The following is a 20,759-nucleotide window of genomic DNA, read 5'->3' as shown; positions in this document are numbered from 1 at the left end:
ACAACTTGAACTCTTACAAAGTTGTTCTTATCTACTGATGGAAATCAAATCTCCAAAGAGATTGCATCTTAATTAAACTCCACCAATGAGTTGAGGAGTGGACTTGAAGTCCCTGGATTGCTTTCAGAGTTCCGAAAAGTGGTATCAGTATTTTTTTTTTAAGTGGGGAGGGTTATTTTCTAGTCCAGATAATTCTAGATTGAGGAGGCATTTGAAGGAAGCAAGGCCTAGTTTGTGCCTTTATCTGTGAATATAGTACAGTAGGATGAAAAAATAGGTTAGCATTTCAGTATCTGAGGTTTCTCACAGTGCAGTTCAGCCAGTCCCTTTGGAGTTTACATGTCTTGAGACCACAGAACGACCCTTAGGGCTTCTCTGGCAAAAGGGATCCACTCCAACCAAAGAAGGTACAAATCTCCTCTCTATCCTGAAGCACTTAGCCTAGCACGCACACCCACAACACACAACCCACACACACACTCATGACTTATACCAAGATGGGTGAAGAAGTCATCTGTGTTTTACCAATAAGGTCTTAGAAACTACAAACAAAATGTGACATTCTGATATGCTGCAGATGTGGCACTCTTTGTGACAGAACTCACTGGCAACTGAAGTAAGGTAGTACAAGTCAGATTTTTTTTTTTTTTGGGGTCCGGTCGTGGGGCCTGAACTCTGGGCCTGGGCGCTGTCCCTCAGCTCTTCAGCTCAAGGCTAGTGCTCTACCACTTGAGCCACAGTGCCACTTCCGGCTTTTTTTTTCTTTTTGCTTATGTGGTGCTGAGGAATCGAACCCAGGGCCTCAGGCATGCAAGGCAAGCGCTCTACCACTGAGCCACCTTCCCAACCCCCAGATTTTTTTTTTAAAGGTAGAAGAAAAACCTACTTCAGACTCAACAAAACTAAAACTTCAGAAGCGATTCCTGAGATTGTGACATTTGCCACAGCCGTGGATGGACTCAGAGGTCACTGCCCTGTGTGAAAGATACCAGACACAGGGGACAAGCACTGCATGATCTTACTTACACACAGAAACTCAGACAATCAACCTGTGAGGACTGGGAGCGTAGCTGAGTGGGACAGTGTATGCAAAGTTCCAGGGTTTAGACCCAGCAGAAAGCAAGAACGCAAGAGATAAAACAGGACTGGAGGGGACAAAGGGGAAGGGAAAGAGAAGGGAGAAGGGAGGGGAGGGAAGGGAAGAGTGTGGGTGTGAAGGAGATGGACTGATACAGGTGAGATAGTCTAGAAGAGCTATGTAAACATTGTATTAATTTCATGGCACTTAGCATTTTTAGTAAATTTCAACTGCCCTCTCTCTCTCTCTCTCTCTCTCTCTCTCACACACACACACACACACACACACACACACACACACACACACACACACACGGGACATGGAAGGAGGAAGAGGAGGGGCGCCAGAAGAAGGGAGTAGTAGTGGCAGCACCCTCAAGGTTCAAACACTTCTGCATTGTGCACTTGGTTCCTAGGGAGTAACTGTCATATAACCCATGACTCCATTTTGCTCTGGTAAGTTTGAGGATAGTGGCCAGATTTGGATGACCAGAGTTGTTCTCCTGGCCATTTCCCATCAGTGTGGTCAGCGCTGGCTGGGCCCTCCTCTTCCGTCATAGCTATCCTATTTTCTGAGCACCTACCTGCAACATCTTCCAGGATCATACAGAGCCTGGAGGCCACTGACTTTCAGTTCTCACATCTGTATGTCAGAGCCCCAGAATGATTGATTGATTGCACTGGTTCTGGAGCCTGAACTAAGAGCCTGAGGGTGGTTCCTGAGCTTCTTTTGCTCAAGGAGAGTGCTCTATCACTGGAGCCATACCTCCACTTGCAGCATTAGTGCCTGTGGCCTTCCCCTAGAGAGATGAAAAAGACCCACAAGCCAGATCCTTGTAAGACAGTCTTCAGTGCTGACACAGCACAGTACCTACAGTATATAGAGAGATCGCCTTTCAGTCAACAATTCAGAAGACATGTCCTTTTACCACTGAAGAATTACCTCCATTTGTCACCAAGCCAGACAAGGAAACTTGCTCTTGAAGGAATCATTTATTAAAGCTTGATTTTTGTAGAAAGACATACTGGACACCTGGTCTGTGTCACTGATACCCAGGGTCATGTTTTGTCCTTGGGTTTCACAGACCTCAATAATAAATGGTTCTGCAACAGCAATAACGTGGTCTTCTTTTCTTCTACTAGGTTCATTCATTCTGTTGTTTAATCCCCCTCATACCAGGGAATGAAAATGCATCAGCTTGCTCACAGCTTGGTTATGAAAGCTAGGAAACTGAGACCTACAATTCCATTTTTCCAGTAAAACTATATTTCCAGTTCAAATGTCTGGTTCCTTCACAAGGACTGTGCAAAGGTTATCGTAAACAGATACTTTCCTCTCTATCTTTAGAAGTTTTTACTATACATTTATTTTGCTCAACACCGCCACCCCCCATTTAAACATATGTGCAGATTGTTGAAAGTCTTAAGGCTTTTGGAGAGTGGATCCATTATAAGGATTTCACCTTCATCACTAAGAAGAGTAATTCTACATGGCATCTTGAGCCACTTAGAAGACTACTTCTCAGGAAATGAGAATCTATGAGTATGCTTCATGTCACAAGTCATAGCTAGACAAAGCATGTACCTCTGGAAAGCAAAAAGAGAACTCTATAGATGATTTCAAAGCCATATGTCAGGGACTCAACGCAACAGAGCCTAGAGATTTGGGAAGGAAATTCATCTCCAGGAAGTCACATATCAACAGAGCTTCTGGTCAGCTACAGACATTCCACAGAAGAACTTATCCACACAAAGAATCTGACACGCAGTAAGGGAACATAATTCTAGTCCTAGCTCAACTTCCTAGCACTGTTTATTTCTGTCTCAGCTTTCTCATGTATAAAACCAGTGGGTTACAAGGGGGAAATCCCAAGTACCATCTACTTACATCGTTTTACAACTTCCGAAATGAAATCCAAGAAATGAAGAGAACCTGATGAAAACAGAGGTAAATCTGGTTCCCTGAAAATCTCTGAAGAGGTGTTTGGGGAAGAAGAATAAACAGGACAATCTACTGGGTACAAGAAGAAATATCAGAACATCTAGAACACCTGTTTGTAGTTAAGGGTACCTTAAAGGTAAGATATGTAGTTTCTATCAATATAGGCAAGACCCACTTATATTTATTTTTGATGGTGCTGTGTCACTTACCTAGCTCATGACAATCAGCGGACCACTCTGCCAGAGGTGGTCATATGAGGTGGGGAGGGACCACAAGAATATTTTGTCCTATACGTGTTTTGTCTTAGTTCCCTCAAAGCAAAACACACAGAAACCTTGAAGAATTATTAACACAGTTTCCTTCTATGTAAACATAACTTGTTCCAAATTTCTTGAACTACTCTATAATCAAAAGTTGTTGCTGCTAACAAACTTACTTGGAAGATTTTTAATGAGCTTACGTAATCAAGTGCAAGAAAATAACCGCTCTGTGGATAGGAATATTTACTATGGCAAAAACATTTGATGCGTGTTTGTGCTTACATTTTTCTAACCTAATTTTAAGCTTTTCAATGAATGCCAAAAAATGTTTTTTCAGTGGTCTCTGTCCTTATTAATATAAACTGCTAACATTTTGTGAGAACTTAATGATGTCAAGGACAAGAGAAATGTGCCAAATTTCAACCAAAATTTATGCACAAGTCACTGGTAAATGATTTGAAAATCAGATTCACAAGTTACTAAGAATGGTCCAGAACAGGCTTCACCCATATGGATCAGTCTATGTTTGTGAGGCAGTTTTTCTTAGAAACTATAGCTCTGTGTGTGTGTGCACACGCACGCATACTCATGTCCATGCCAGTTCTGGGGCTTGGACTCAGGGCCTCAGTGCTGTCTCTGAGCTTTTTTGCTCAAGGCTCACACTCTACCACTTGAACCACACCTCCACTTCTGGCTTTTTTGGTAGTTAATTGGAGTCTCGCAAACTTTCTTGTCTAGGCTAGCTTTAAACCACAATCCTCAGATCTCAGCCTCCTGAGTAGCTAGGATTAGGCTAGGATTATAAGCATGAGCCATTCATGCCCAGGTTAGGACTAGGAATGTAGCACTATGGTACAGCACTTACAAATCAGGCGAGGAGACACTGCAGTAGATCCCCAGAAATACAAACAGCCAAGGAGATGGAATATAAGACCAGACCACAAGATTGCTTTATTGCATGAGATTCACCAACATTTTTAAAAAACAATGATACAAATTCATTCACAATGCCTCCAATTGGGTAAAACAAAAAAAAACAATAACCAACTCATTATGTTTTAATGATCTCAATAAATTGTTTTAAGCAGATAAAAGTTTTTAGTGGTTGATATTTATCTTTAGTGCATCTTTTAAAGACATCTGTGAGGAATAAAACAAACAAAATAAGGCAGTAGTATATGCAAAAAACTTATAAATAAAAATTCACACAGTCAGCATATGTTCACATTTGCTTTCAGGGATGAAATACACAATTAAAAAGTCTGATATCTGTTAGGTAAATTTATTTGCCTCTTATCATTGTACCAGTTTAATCTTTATTTTTCCCAAGCTCAGAAAAAGTGAAAACTTTTGGAAAAAATCATTTGTTACTTAATTGCTTCTTCTAATGCAATCAATGCTACCTTTTTATTTTGGGGGAGCAGTACCAGGGCTTGAACTCAGACCCTTGAACTCTCATTTAGCCTCTTTTGCTCATGGCTGGCACTGTACCATTTGAGCTATAAATTTTAGTCAAAGAGGTCTAAGAGATAGCTACTTATAAAAGGGGAAAAGATTCTTGATATAAAGTATATACATGTATTTTACAAACTGAAATGAAAGCTCAATTTTAAGAAGATTTCTTTCTCACTACCCTAATTATATTACTTTCTCTAATTACAAAAGTACTGCATACTCAACAATTTTTATTGTTTATTTTAATTTTTTGGGGGGGTGCTGGTCTTGGAACTTGAATTCAGGGACTGGGTACTGTCCCTGACCTTATTTACTCAAGATTAGCACTCTACCACTTGAGCCAAAAGTCCACTTTTGGCTTTTTTAGTGGCTAATTGGAGATAAGAGTCTCATGAACTTTCTTGCCCTGACTGGCTTTGAACGGTGATCCTCAGATCTCAGCCTCTTGAGCTACTAGGAGTACAGGCATGAGCCACTGGTGCCTGGACAAATTGTTTTTTAACTAATCAACCTATATATTTTAATAGTTAATGAACAGTTATCTATAATTCCTTTTCTTACCAAGACGTGGTATTTTAAACACACACTAGTTATGTTCACTCAAAAATCATCACTAGGTAAGAGAACATTGACATCCATTAATATGTATAAGAACAACAGGGTGTTTCAGTATACAAATATTCGTATTATTTATAAGATTTTATTATTTTTGTTTTGGTTACTGAAGGAAAAATAGGTTATGAGAACCTCTTCTCAACAATTCTCAGTAGCTTTTTACCTTCACTCATCACTTACGACTATTGCAAAGGTACTCAGAATTGTTTTTTCTTATAAACAGCCAAATTTAAAGTGAATTTTTAAATGGTCTTTTGGTTTAGAGGTTCAGAAATGGGAATAAATTTATTTTAAAGTAGTGTTTAGGTCATTCTGATTAAGGGGAAAACAATTCCACTCAAAATACTGCTCTATACTGAAGATCCTTACAACTCAAGCAGAGACTTTTAACACAAAGAAGTAAGGGTTCTTGTTTGAATTTTCTCAAAATAGAAAGATTTGCACCCATAATTAAAAATTTTTTTACTTTAAAACAAATGAAAAATTATTCATAGTTCCTTCATACTGAAAAGTCATCTATTCTCCCAAACTTATGAAGCATAGTATGTTTTTGTGCTGCTATATTTTAAATAATAAAAACAAGAAATAATTTTTCTATTTGGTTATCAGCCAAGTTAAATATTTAGTATCATCCTAATTTTCTACTTAATTCAAGCTTTAAAAGTAAGAATCACTTCAGGTGCAGTTTTACTAGGAATGATTATCCAAGGGCTAATTTTAAAGCCTTTATTAGCTAATAAAGTAGCCAGTAATTTAAATTTCCTGAAACTGGCAAATATAGTCACCAATGTCACAATAAAACACATCCCCCAGACAGTGGAACTAACAATTGCTCTGGGTGGCTTGGGTTCCTTTCTTTCTAGAAGAGCTCTGTTTTCTGTTCCTCTCATTTTTTTTTCTCTTTTTCAATGTTCTCAGGAGGGACATCTTAAGATAAAAAGAAAGGGTTATTACTTACTTTCTATATCACAAGAGACTAAATTACCAAAAGCATATATTCTCTTCTCCTTTCCAACTACCTTTTATAAGGAAGGGGGCCTATGCCCTCTGGTACCTGGTAAGACACCCCTCCCCTACCTGGCTGTGATAAGCTTCACAGAGGTGAATGACATAATTACACCAGATAGACAATTCAGAACAACAGGGTGGATACACACAGAACCAGGGCAAACAACAAGACCACAGAAAAGTGATAGCATCCAACCTTCAAAAATCCAAACACAAGCTGGGCACCGGTGGCTCATGCCTCAGGAGGCTACGAGGATCCTGGTTTGAAGCCAGCTAGGGCAGGAAAGTCTGTGAGACTATTATTACCAATAAACTACCAAAAAGCCAGAAGCGGAAGTGTGGCTCAAGCGCTAAAGCAGTAGCTTTCAGCAGGGACAGTGCCCAAGGCCCTGAGTTCAAGCCCCAGGATGGTCACAAAAAACAAACAAGACAAAACAAGCACATATGGACCCGAGGGTTACAAATTCCATCTTCTAAAGAGTTTGGTTTGAATCATCCATAGATCAAGTCTAACATTAGGTAGTCAGTCTGAAATACAACTACAATCTCCTTACTAGCAGCGCATACTTGTATTTTTGAAAGCTTTTGACTGTCATCAAATTCTTTAGACCAGGTACACAGTCACACAGGCTATGGCTAGGTGTAAACAGTGGAATCCCATCTAATTCTGGGGTGCAGATACCCTCTGCCTGACAAGTCACCAAATCCCAGCTGACCACACCCGCATTGTCCTGTTCCATCTCTAGGTAACTGGCAGACCCTGATATCTAGAAAAGTGTATGGTTAGTCGTTTTGCTTTTATCTAAGCAACTAAACAACTGAAATGCGCTTGATGTTTCAAAGAATCTGAATGAAGCAGCGGGCCAGGTAGATGCCACTACCCATGAAAGACTTACTCTGCAGCAGATGGCCTATTAGAAATGGAACTCCCTCAGACCTCCACTCATATATGTACCATTTGCAGTATTGGCAAACCCCTCATGAATGCATTTTGTCATTACTTTGACAAAACACCTTACAGAGTCAACTTAAAAGGAGGAAGTGTTGCTGGGCACCGGTGGCTCATGCCTGTAATCCTAGCTACTCAAGAGGCTGAGATCTGAGGATCGTGGTTTGAAGCCAGCTGGGGCGGGAAAGTCTGTGAGACATTTATCTCCAATTAACCACCAGGAAACCAGAAGTGGTGCTGTAGCTCAAAGTGGTGGAGTGCTAGCCTTGAGTAAAAAGGAACTCAGGGACAGCATCCAAGATCATATTTCAAGCCCCAGGACCAGCAAAAAAAAAAAAAAAAGGAAGTATTTCAAGTCCATGGGTACTTGGCCTTCTTAATTTGGGGTTTTGGTGGCACATCATAGCAGGAATAGCTGGTAAAGAAGTCTCATTGATAAAGGAAATATTAGAAACTTGACCCCAATAACTGGGTCCCAATATCTTCTAGGCTATTCCCCACCCTCCCCCCGCACCCCATGACCTAACTAACTTCCTTCCACTAGACTTAAATCTCCTAAAGGTTCCACCCCCTCCCACTAACACCACAGACTGGGGACCAAGGCCTTGGGGGACATTTTAAAGCTCAAACTACAGCAGAAAGCATACATAAAGAAGGTATCATTTAACTCCATTCCGATATTTTGCTGTTTAAATTAGAAATGCTCAAAGTAGAAGATTAGGTGAAAAAGTGATCATCACATTACTGGGACTGCAAACTGGTGTAACCTTTTCTGAAAGGAATTTGGCAGTGTATAGCAAGAGTCTTAAAATATTCATACTCTGTGACCAACTAATTCCCCAAAAGAGGAATCTGTTCTTAGGAAATCATCTAAACCAAGAAAAAGTTTTATACAGGGGGATGCTGACATCAGCATTATTTATGGTAGCAAAAAGTAAGACTCAATGTTTGGACTATTAGAACTTCATTAGAATACTAGGCACTCATTCAAAGTTAAAAAATTGTCATGATGACTGGTGCTAGTGGCTCACATTTATAATCTTAGCTACTCAGGAGGTGACAATTATGAGAATGGCAGTTTGAGGGCAGCTGAAGCATAAATGAAGACCCCATCTCAATCCACAGCTGAGTACAGTGGTACACACCTGGTATCCTAGTTATTTGGTAACCATAAATAGGTAGATAGCTCCCCAGGGCAACCCAGGCATGAGACACTGCTTGAAAAAAAATGATACACACCCAAAAAAGGCAAAAAAAAAAAAAAATGTGGTAAGGGAGTGGCTCAAGTGGTAGAATTTCCTAGTATTACCAAAAGGAGAAAAGAAAACAAAAAACAAAAAACAACTTACCATTGAGAAGAATGCATTAAAAGATTAGGACATATACAGACAGTATTATTTGGATAAGATTTGTTTTTTTAAAGAAGACATTGTTGAATCAGGTGCTGGTGGCTCACGCCTATAATCCTAGCTACTCAGTAGGCTGAGATCTGAGGATCATAGTTCAAAGTCAGCCCAAGTGGGAACATCTGTGAGACTCTTATATCCAATTAGCCACCAAAAAACCATAAGTGGAGCTGTGTCTCAAAGCAATAGAGCACTAGCCTGAGCAAAAGAGCCCATGCCCTGAGTTCAAGTCCTACTATGGACAAAAAAGAAAAAAGATATTGTTCAAATAAACAGCAAAACATGAATATCTGTTGTTTCTGGTAGAATAGTTATGGAATTTTTTCCTCTATATTTATGTTTTTCAAGTTTTTTTAGAAAATATCCTATAGATCTATACTTATTAAATTCTACTGAAGCCATAGATATTTACAGTTCACTTAAATATATAAGAAAGTAGGTTTTAAGACATACAATATGCCAGGTGTTAGTGGTGCACACCTGCTCAGGAGGCTGAGATCTGAGGATCCCAGTTCAAAGCCAACCCATGCAGGAATGTCCATGAGACTCTTCTCTCCAGTTAACCAGCAGGAAGCTGAAGTGGAGCTGTGGCTCAAGTGGTAGAGTGCCAGTCTTGATGGAAAAAAAAACGAGAGATAACACCTAGGCCCAGAGTTCAAGCCCCAATACTCACACACACACACACACACACACACACACACACACACACACACACACACACACACACACACACACACACACACACACACACACACACCCCAGAAAAAAAGTCCATAATAAAACACATTCACTACAAACTCTTTACTGAATCAAATATCCATGGACATGGTTTAAATTTCTGAGATTTAAAATTGATGCTAAAATTGCAAGGGAAAACACAAAAGGATTATTAGCTTCTCGAGACTAATGTATTTTTTCCTTTCAAAACGTCACTTAAATTTTCTATTGTTCTCCTACTTTGGCTCAAGACATCATCAACAACAACGAAACTATCTCACAGGTTTCTCATAATCGTTGCTGAACAGGCCTTCCTATGCCAAAGCATTTGAACTTCTCGCCTGGCTGGAAGCAGGATCTAATTTATAAATGGGTTGTGTTCCAGACAAGCACTTGGAGGTTGGCAGGAAATGTACTTCTTTCTGCAGGAAACGTATTCCAGGTCTGAGGGCTGCAGCAAAGCCTGAGTGAGGACTTGGTTCTAGAAGGGTAGGGCCAGAGAAAAGTTTTTTCTCATGATCCTGAGCACGGAAGCAAGCCAGGGTCAAATTGAAGAGAATGCAGCTGTTGCCTAGCACAGTTTAATTCTGAAGCCCAGGTCAGGCCACACCTGTGAAAGACCTGAACCCACCTTGAGAACCTGAGAACCTAGGGGAGCAGTGTGGTCAACCAGAAGAAGCATAGTACTACAGAAATTCAAAGGGTCCCATACAGAAGACAATTTGGGGCTAGAGGTGTAACTCAGTAGCAGAGCATTTGCTAGCATATGTGGGGTCCGCAGGTCAACACCCAGCACTGAAAAAATAAAAAATAAAAATAAATCAATTTACTGTTTTTTCCAACAGTGTCTCCAAACTTTTTCTTAGGAGCTGGAATACTCACTCAACAAGGCTGTGCCTGGCTATTCCTAAACAAAAGTCAACACTAATTGCTTGATGGGGAGGATTCATCCTAGAAATATGAGTGTTCAAAATAAACCTTACACACAAAGTTGTTGTTTCAACTCAACAGACATATGAAATCCAAAAAAAAAAAAGCTTTAAGTTCTTCAGTTAAAAAAAAAAAAGTTTTGGAAGTGGCGCTGTGGCTCAAGTGGTAGAGCACTAGCCTTGAGCTGAAGAGCTGAGGGACAGTGCCCAGGCCCAGAGTTCAAGCCCCACAACCGGCAAAAAAAAAAAAAAAAAAGGTTTTAGGCAAACCACTGAAACCTGACAACTCTATGGCCCAAAAGCTTATTATTTTTACAGGGGCTGGGAAGGTGGCTCAATGGTAGAGTGTTTGCCTTGCATGCATGAGGCCCTGGGTTCGATTCCTCAGCACCACATAAGCAAAAAGAAAAAAAGCCGGAAGTGGCGCTGTGGCTCAAGTGGTAGAGCGCTAGCCTTGGGCTGAAGAGCTGAGGGACAGCACCCAGGCCCAGAGTTCAGGCCCCACGACCAGACGAAAAAAAAAAATTATTTTTACAACCATAAAAAGACACATATGAATTTCCAAAATCATTTGATTTCTAGTAACCATAAAGTAGGCTATAAAAATTCAGAGGTTAATAGAAATTGGAAGGAATGTGAAGAATAACTGAGAGGCCAGGCACCAGTGACTCATACCTACAATCCTAGCTACTCAGAAGGCTGAGATCTGAGGATCATAATTCAAAACCAGGCCAGACAGGAAAGTCTATAAGACTTTTATCTCAAAATGAATCACCAAAAAGCCATAAGTAGAGCTGTGGCTCAAGTGTACAGCACTAACCTTGAGAAAAGAAGAAAAGAAAAAGCTTAGGAACAGCACTCATGCCCTGAGTTAAAACTCCATGGTCATGCCCTGAGTTAAAACTCCATGGCAAGGGGCTGCACTAGCCACACACACACACACACACACACACACACACACACACACATACACACACACACACACACACACACACACACACACACACACACACACACACACACACACACACACACACACACACACAGCTTCTATGTAATACAGATGGGACAAAATGTCCAAAGACTAGCAAGAACCCTGGAATTAGTACTTCTGAAACTCAGCACAGGGCCCTGATGAAGGGGACAAACATGGATGAATGAGCAAGGTCTGGTTTTCAGTCTAATTAGCTGCCTCGAGCTATTAGCATACTTTGCATCCGGATGATGTTGCTTGAAGGTGTGAAGCATGAAGTGCTCAAAGAAAACTAAGTGTGTGAATTGATTCCTGCATCACATAATCTGTTTACCCACCTTGTTTAAACTTGTATAGAATAGGCAGAATATAGAGACAGGTAAAATAACAGAAAAGGACTGAGTACTTTCTAAAACAGAGTCAAATATGCAAGGGAACTTTATAAATCCACTACCCTTGCTTCTTTCCTGCCCAAATAAACACTTCCTGAAAGATATCTTAAGAAGCCCAATACCTGGGTATCTAAATGAGAAATGTGGGATGCACAACCAGAGAGGAACAGAAGGACACAAAGAAGCAGGGCAGCTGTGGGCACACTGAGCACCCCTGTGCACATTCCCAGTGAGCCTCCTCTGTACAGTAAGTTTCTGCCTTGGCTAGTGCAGCCCCTTACCAGGAATGTACATGGCAATTGTGATTCCATGACCCATGCCTTCGTGTAGGCAGAGGGAATGGTATGGAGGTCATCTCTTGGGTTGACTTGTATAAAACATCTCTCAAAGTCCAGTTTGCAAAAAAGGCATGGAAAAGCCCAAACTGCCTGGAACAAGTCAGTACCAACACAGCAGCGCAAAGCTTCCACATAGGAATACCCCAGACTGCGTACAAAGGCGCCCAGTCTTTTTGCTCAGTTCCCTCAGGGGCCCCTAAGCATTCTGCTACTGTTTGAGGAAGCTGAATCTTCTCTGCTCTGCTCATGAGGCAAAGTTCCTGTATGCATGCTCTGTAAACAGGAGCTCTCTTTTTGGCATGGGCTGGTGGTTACCCCACACCTCTTATCACCCACTTGCAGCCAGTTTTCTCCCACTCTAACGCACTGCGCAGCCCGCTCAGCAAAATGTTCTAAATGTTGTGTTCAATCCTAACAAAAATAACCTTACACAGTGATGAAATGTTAATGTGGTATGCTCATGGTGGTACTGCTTTCGGTGTAGGGGTAGTGCCAGTTGCTGTAGAACTTACCAGTCTAGATGAGAGAACATACATGTCAACAACTCAGTCTCAGACAGTGGTGTCAGAGAAAAATAAAAAGAGTATTTGATGGTGGAGGATTAGGTGGTCAGAGAGGTCATTTGAGAAGGCAGCTGAGAGAAAACAAATGCAGAGGCTCTGGGCTTTGCTTTGACCTTGTGCTGTTTAAGGACCTGAAAGAGAGAGTAGTGTGGTCACTCCAGCATGGCTGGGAAGTACAGGCAATGAAGAGAGCATCAATGAAGGCAGAGGAATGGAGCCAGCACAGCCAGACAAGCCATAGAACAGAGTCCAAATTTTACCCTAAATGCATTAGAGGCTTTGGAAAGCCCAACTGAAGAAGCAAGAGGACCTTGTGCCTTTGCTATAGTGAATTTGGATTGGAAGAGGCGCATCGGTATTGTACCTTGGTAGTCAAGAGAAGAAGACTGAAGCAGTGTGTAGATGAAGTCTCAGACACAGTTGTGAGCAGGGAGTGGTAAGGAACAGAATCTATGTAAGGGCCTAGGTTGCTGGCTTGAGCTTTGGGTAGACAGATGATGATGATGATGATGATGATGATGATGATGATGATGATGATGATGATGATGATGATGATGACGATGACAGTCCATTTACAAAGAGGAGGACGTCACAGGTTGAAGACATGAGACACAGGATGTGGGGTAAAATAAGGAAAGGAAATCCAGAGTCCAGCTTGGGTCATCTGAGGTACCCATGAAAGATTCACGTGGACTATTGGGTAAGGATCTAAACAGGAGGCCCCAAGGTGTAGTTGTAACTAAAGATGTAAATCTCTCAGTCATCACCACAAAATGTGATCAAAAACCCTGACACTAAATAAGACAAGGCAAGTAAAATATACGCTGCTCAAGAAGCCTTTGACAGCTGGATACTGGGAGCTCATGCGTATAATCCTAGCTACTCAGGAGGCTGAGCTCTGAGGATCATAGTTCAAAGCCAGACCAGGTAGGAAAGTCTGTGAGACTCTTATCTCTAATTAGCAGCCCCACACACACACCAAAAAAAAAAAAAAAAAACAAAGAAAGAGAAAAGAAAAAGCCAGAAGTGAAGTTGTGACTCAAGGGGCTAAGTGCTAGCTTTAAGCTAAAAAGTTCAAAGACAGTGCCCAGCTCATGAATTCAAGGCCCAGGACACACACACACACACACACACACACACACACACACACACACACACACACACACACACACACACACACACACACACACACACACTCGCCACTGACGGCAGTCCAACATTTAGAGTCTGAAGAAAGGTGAGACCAGAGAGGGAGGAGGAAATCCAAAAGAAGGAGCCCCCAGGATTTGAGAACCCGGGTGTCCTGGGAGATGCTGGAAAAGCAGTCTCCTGAGCGAGCTGGGGTAGCAAGATTAGAGTGAGTTCAGGGGAAGAGGACAGGTGAAGGAGGAGAGGGCTGGAGCAGCCCTCTTAGTCATGGCTCTCCAACTCGGGCTGTGACAGGACAGAGAAAGTGAGTAGATATTACCATGAGAGGTGTGGGGTAGTCTGTGGATCCAGTGCACAGTTTTCCAGATGGTAGGTCCCACAGCAGTGAGCTCTGCCCACTGGGAGGTGCCATGGTGACAAGTGACCACAGAGCACTCCCTATGAGAACTGGAAACTGAAGGCTTATTAATTCAAATCCAAGTCACCACCTGTGGCCAGCGCCTACCAAAGTAGACAGATGGTGAGGCCCAAGTCTTGGCATGTTTATAGACTCAGGCATTCAGTCATCTACAAGTTGGCAAATTATAGGGTGGCAGCTAAGAGCTTGATGGTTTCTCTTTGCTCAACGCTTTCTAACTGAGGGGGGAAGGAAGATGAAGGGATAAGATACAAGGTAGCGGGGAGAAGGGAAAAGAGAAGAAATGATTTTAGAGAGTATAAAACAGTAAGGAACAGTAAAAAAAAAAAAATGCCAGGGTGGAATGCCATTCGAGGTTTACCGTACATTATAAAGTGATCTTTGTCAAAAATGGTTGGGTTCTCACTAGCAAACATCAACTCCTCAGTCCTTCAGACCTGACCCCAAGCTATGTTTCCAATCACAACAACCGTGCTGCACCGTTTACCTCTGTGGTTTTTCAGTCTTGGTTAGAAAACATATTATTCTCAAGTGTCTGAATTTCCTAAGGAAGATAACAGCAAGGGTAAACACAAGCTGCTCTGGATGGAGGGACCAATTTCCTGCCACAGCTAGGCCCCTCCCACTACTCTCTGGGGCGCAGCCAAGGAGCTCAGGGAGCTTGAAAGCCTAGATGACGGAACTAGTCTGTGGGTTCAAATGCCCACTCTGATCCAGGACTGTAGGGAGGCCCAGGTGTCTGCATTCCTCACAACTTCCTAGGTGATGATAGATGTCATGGTTCAGTCAATGACCCTGTATGTGACAAGGTCCTAGGCCACAGCCAAAGCAGACTCCTCAATTCACTCTGCTGGCTTTTGCCAATCATGGACCTATAGTCCCCGTATGGGTTCCCCATCTTCTGCATCTCCAAGGTCAACATCACAGTCTTCTCCAAGTCTCCCAAGCAGAAGTGGTCATGATCTAGCCTTATTACCACCTTGGTCTCCATTTCCTATCACTTTATCCCCTCTCTCACACATGCTTCCTTGCAGTTTCCTGAACAGATCAAGCAAGTGCCAGACTCAGGGCCTTTATACCAGCTGATGCTACCGACCAAACTGCTCTTCCTCATGCCTAAGGCTCTTCACTTTCTTCATGACTTTGCACAAAGTCTTCTTAATGAAGCTTCCAACATGTCCAGTTAGTAGATAATAGCTAATTACCCTCTATTAGCGTTCTTGGTACTCTAGTTACTTAGGCAAATATCTATCATATGTGTTTCATTGCCAGTGTGAGCAACTGGAGGGCTGGATTTACTGTATATCAAAGTTGCGGCAGCTGCAAATTTAAAGTGAAATATCAATTCAATATCTGATAACTTGCTTTTTAAATGTGAGTTCGATTTTTGCCACCACAAACAACCTATTTATTAGTGGTGGGGGAGTGGTACAGGTTCAAGAAAGAATGTAACAAAACAGATACAGAAAGCAAGTAAGGACAAAAGAATAGTTCTAAAATGACAAATCACAAAACTCAAAAGAGACACAAAAATGCAAAGTACAATGCTGGCTTTTTGCTGAAAATCAAAAAACAATTTAACACACAATCAAATCTGCTATGTCCAAAATAAAATATCAAAGCCAAGTATGCTGGTACACACCTGTAATCCTAGTACTCAGGAGGCTCAGGCAGAACAAGCATGAGTTCAAAGACAGCCTGAGCTACAGAAGCAAGAATCCATAACAATAATAATAATAATAGTAATACCAACAACAACACAAACAACAATGAAACCCAAAACAAACCAAAAAGACAGTTAACATTTGTAGAGTATGTACTTTGTGCCACCATCTATTTAAGAATTTTCAAGGAAAGCAAGTGTAATCAGCCTCCAAAATACTTATGATGGCTCTACTTAAATTTTTCAACTTTAGAATTTATAAGAACTTGTCTATTCATTGTTTTCACTTTCGGTACAGTATTTGTATATGATAATCAAATATGACAGTCAAATCTTTAATACAAAATACACTTTGTCACAGATGTTTTTGCCCAAATGTAGGCTAACATTAAGTGTTCTAAAACACATTTAAGTGCTCACTTCGGCAGCACATATACTAAAATTGGAACGATACAGAGAAGATTAACACAGCACCTGAGCAAGGATGAGATGCAAATTCATGAAGCGTTCCATATTTTTGCAATTCCATTCATAATAGCCCCACAAAAAAAAAAATAAAATACCTAGGAATTAACTGAACCAAAGAAGTGAGGATCTCTATGATGAAAACTTTAAAAACCTGAAAAAGGAAATCAAAACAGAACTCAGAAAGTGGAAAAGCCTCCCATGCTCCTGGATTGGAAGGATCAACATCGTAAAAAAGGCAATACTTCCCAAGGCTATCTACAAATTCAATGCAATACCTATCAATATTCCAACCTCATTCTTCAAGGAAATAGAAGAGGCAATCCAAAAATTCATATGGAACAATAAAAGACCCTGAATAGCAAAAACCATCCTTAACAGAAAGAACAGTGCTGGAAGAATATCAATACCAAATTTCAAACTCTACAATAAAGCCATAGTAATCAAAACAGCTTGGTACTGGCACAAGAACAGACCTCAGGACCAACAGAATAGAATTGAAAACCCAGAAATGAACCCACAGACCTATAGCCATCTAATTTTCGATAAGGAAGCTAAAAAAATAGAATGGAAGAAAGACAGCCTCTTCAGTAAATGGTGTTGGCAAAATTGGAAAACTAAAGCTAGAGCCTTATATATCACCCTGCACCAGAATCAACTACAATGGATCAAAGACCTTGGAGTCAAAGCAGACACCCTGAAAACATTACAGGAAGGAATAGGAGAAACCCTAGGTCTCTTTGGCACAGGCCTAAATTTTCTTAATAGAGACCCAGACACACAACAAATCAAAGAAAGGTTGGACAAATGGGATTGCATGAAATTGCAGAGATTCTGCCCAGCAAAGGATATAGCTAGCAAGATCAATAGAAAGCCCATGGGCTGAGAGAAGATCTTCATTAGCCATACAATGGACAAGGGTCTCATATCTAAAATATACTTGGAACTCAAAAAATTAAATCCCCCAAAAACAAATCCTCAAAGAAACAACTGCCCAATAAGTAAGCGGGCTAAAGACTTAAAGAGAAACTTCTCTGAAGAGGAAAGAAGGATGGCCAATAGAAACATGAAAAAATGCTCAACCTCTCTAGCAATAAAAGAAATGCAAATCAAAACAACATTGAGATACTGCCTCACCCCAGTTAGAATGGCTATAATCAAGAACTCTAATAACAACAAATGCTGGAGGGGATGTGGACAAAAGGGAACCTTACTTCATTGTTGGTGGGAGTGTAAACTTGTTCAACCACTTTGGAAAGCAGTATGGAGGTTCCTCAAAAGACTCCACATAGAGTTCCCCTATGACCCAGCAATCTCACTTTTGGGCATTTACCCAAATGTTCACAAACAAGACCATACTAAAGCTACCAGCACAACTATGTTTATTGCAGCATTATTTACCATAGCTAAGATATGGAATCAACTCAGATGCCCCTCAGTAGATGAGTGGATCAAGAAAATGTGGTATATATACACAGTGGAATTCTATGCCTCCATCAGAAAGAATGACATTGCCCCATTTGTTAGGAAATGGAAAGGCTTGGAAAAAATTATATTAAGTGAAGTAAGCCAGGCCCAAAGAAACATAGGTCCCTTATTTGCAATATCTAGTATATGTCTGAGTCAAGCAGAAACGGTCAGTTAAGTTAATGTTAGGCAAAATGAACCCGTAAGGACTTAAATTTTTTACTTTCTTGCTATTTTTTCTAACATATTTATAAGATGATTTCTTTGTTGCTTTTTATGTCCCTCTCCCACGGTATAACCCCTGTTTTCACTGTATTTGATGTTGGTATAATCTGTGGAGGGGAAGGGAAAAAACAAATTGTTTAAAAAGGGATACAGGTGGACCCATTGCAACAATGAGATGTACAAGCCGGTATGTCGAAAAAGGAACTTTACAACTTTGGTGCTGGGGGCTTGGGGAGGGGGGGGGGAGAGATGGGAAGGGATGGGAAGGGGAAACAAAGGTAGATAAGAAATGTACTCATTACCTTGCTCATGTAATTTTAACCCCTCTGTACAGTATCTTCACAATAAAAAACAAAAAAACATACATTTAAGGTAAGCTGGCCTAAGCTGATGTGTAGGCTATGTGTATTAGATGAACTTAGGATATTTTTAATTTATTGTGGGTTTATCAGAACATAACCTTATTGTAAGTTGAGGCACATCTGTCCTGATGCATTTAATCCACATAACAAATCTTTGTAGTTGGTACTATTTTTATATCCTTTTATAAATAAGTAGCCAAAAGGCTAAACAACCTGTTCAAGTTATATGGTCAGTCAGTAAATAATGGCTCTGGAGCCCAAGTCTTACAAACTACTAAAGTGAAAAGCTATGATCAGAACCTACAGGCTTATCTTTACATAAGAATGAGGGTTAATGGGTTTTTTGAATGAGGGTTAATGGTTTTTTTTTTATGATTAAGCTTGATTGTCAAGTTGGTTGGACTGAGTCACCCTGGAAGCTACTAATGAGGGCCCAGAACTAATCAATAGCTTAATCTACTGATGGATTCAAATTGTGAACAGACTATCGGGAGGTGGTGGAACTGTGGAAGGTGAGTGTACTAGGAAAAAGTGGGCCACATTGTTCCTTGTTCTTAAGTGAATACTTGGTCTTGGCCCCTTCCTATTCCTCCTCTCTTCTTCCTGTCCACCAAGGGATGAACCAGCTTCTGCCAGGTGCTTCATCACCACAGCATGCTATTTTTCCCTAAGTGCAAAGCAACAGAGCCAGTCAACCTTAGACTGAAACCTCAGAAACCCTGAGCCTAAATAAACCTTTCCTCCTTTCAAACTGTTTCTCTAAGGTGTCTGTCCCAGCAACAAAACAAGAATCTAACATAGCAAGTTACTACTTTGAAACTCTCAATACTCTATGAGGAGATTTTCCATTAAGCCTCAGCTACATGTTTTTTTGTAAAGGAAAAATTGTGTTTCAGGTTTTTGTTTTCCCCTGTATTAATAGCTAATAATCCATTCCTCCAATAAAGTAAGCAAAAAAATAGTAAATAAAAGCCCTGAAAGAAACTATGAAGGCCCAGACAGCATGGCTCATGGGTAGAGTGTGTTTCTGAATATACAATATTGTAAGCTCTGTGAGCCCAGCCGTTTTATACCTCCCACCACCCACATTTAATTCTTATGCAGGGTCTTAACTGGGTTCTACAACTGCCCCACCCCCAATGGTCCAGGGATATAATCCAAGGCACCTATGAACTTGATGAGATATATCCTCTATATTTTTTATTCATTAGTTTGAAAGCATTATTCTGAGAATGGATTCCTAGGCTTCATGTGACCTCCATAAGGCTCTCTGGTACAAGTAAAAAAAAAGAAACATGGATAAAAGTAGATAGATTCCCCCCCCCCCCCTCAACTGGGAGGTATAGGAAAGAGGAAAATAAACCTAGTTAGAATAAGTTGAGAGGAGAAAAGATAAAGAAGAGATGGAATCAAGAAAAATATTTAGATTCTCCTAAATGACATCTTTCACTTTCTTCTCAAAGTTTCTATAAAGAGAACCTGCTTCTACTTCACTCATTCACTTCTTAAATCTTTTAACTTTTATGCACACGTCTGAATTAACTGCTCTCAAAAAAAGAAGTGTACCCATCAATGTCAAGTTCTTGTTTCCTCTGGCTTCCTGTTTCTTCTTCCTCTGCCTTCTCAAAGCCAAAAGCCTTGCTCCCCCCACCCCCCCAGCTCCAACCAACTCCTCCCTCAAAGATCTATATTACAAACTCCATTCTCTGTTCCAATCATAACCTGGTTCCTGGGCTCCAATCCCACCTTTACAGCATCCCATAGCATAAAGCAACTGGATGGTCCCCTCACCATCCACCTGCAAGTCAACACTTCTTAAATCAAAATAACAATTACAGTCCTCTGCAACACACAATTCCTTCTCCTACTTTTAATAATCACAATATGAAGTCACCATGCATCATCCAAGGACTACTAACATAAAGTCAAGGGACAAATTCTGAACATTTCTCCTCTTAAAGCTGTCCTTTCTGCTGGCCTGCCTCTCAAAGTGCAGCCCATGACTAGTGGCTCGTCAGTGCCTAAAAAAAAGGTGAAATGCAGTGCTGAATCAGGTTTGCAATTTAATAGTCTATTAGTACCCATGTGGTATTAACTCATGCCTATTACCCTGGTATCTGTAACCCTAGCTACTCTGGAAGCAGAGATCTGAGATCACAGTTTGAAGTCAGTTTGGGCAAGAAAATCTATGAGATTTTTCTCCAATTAGTCACACACACACACACACACACACACACACACAAAGAAGTGGATCTGTGGCTCAAGTGGTAGATCACCAGCCTTGAGGAAAAAAGCTAAGGGATGGAGCCCAGACTCTGAATTCAAGCCTCAGGACTGGTGCACATGCCCACCCATGTGTGTGTATATGTGTGTGTGTACGCGCGTG

The 20,759-nt window shown here is 40.9% G+C and overlaps 1 protein-coding gene and 1 non-coding gene across 2 annotated transcripts in view; one reads left to right on the top strand and one right to left on the bottom strand.

Moving 5' to 3' along the window:
* Pip4k2a (phosphatidylinositol-5-phosphate 4-kinase type 2 alpha) overlaps positions 1-20,759 on the bottom strand; it is a 156,091-nt gene that overhangs the window by 129,004 nt on the left and 6,328 nt on the right. The window lies entirely within an intron of this gene.
* On the top strand, positions 16,267-16,373 carry LOC122113329. The gene has a single exon (XR_006148413.1). It is a non-coding gene; the product is annotated as a U6 spliceosomal RNA (small nuclear RNA).

This window comes from Dipodomys spectabilis, unplaced genomic scaffold (assembly GCF_019054845.1).
Source record: "Dipodomys spectabilis isolate Male_0828 unplaced genomic scaffold, ASM1905484v1 ptg000096l, whole genome shotgun sequence".
Lineage (NCBI taxonomy): Eukaryota > Metazoa > Chordata > Mammalia > Rodentia > Heteromyidae > Dipodomys > Dipodomys spectabilis.
This window is presented reverse-complemented; position numbering and strand designations above follow the sequence as displayed.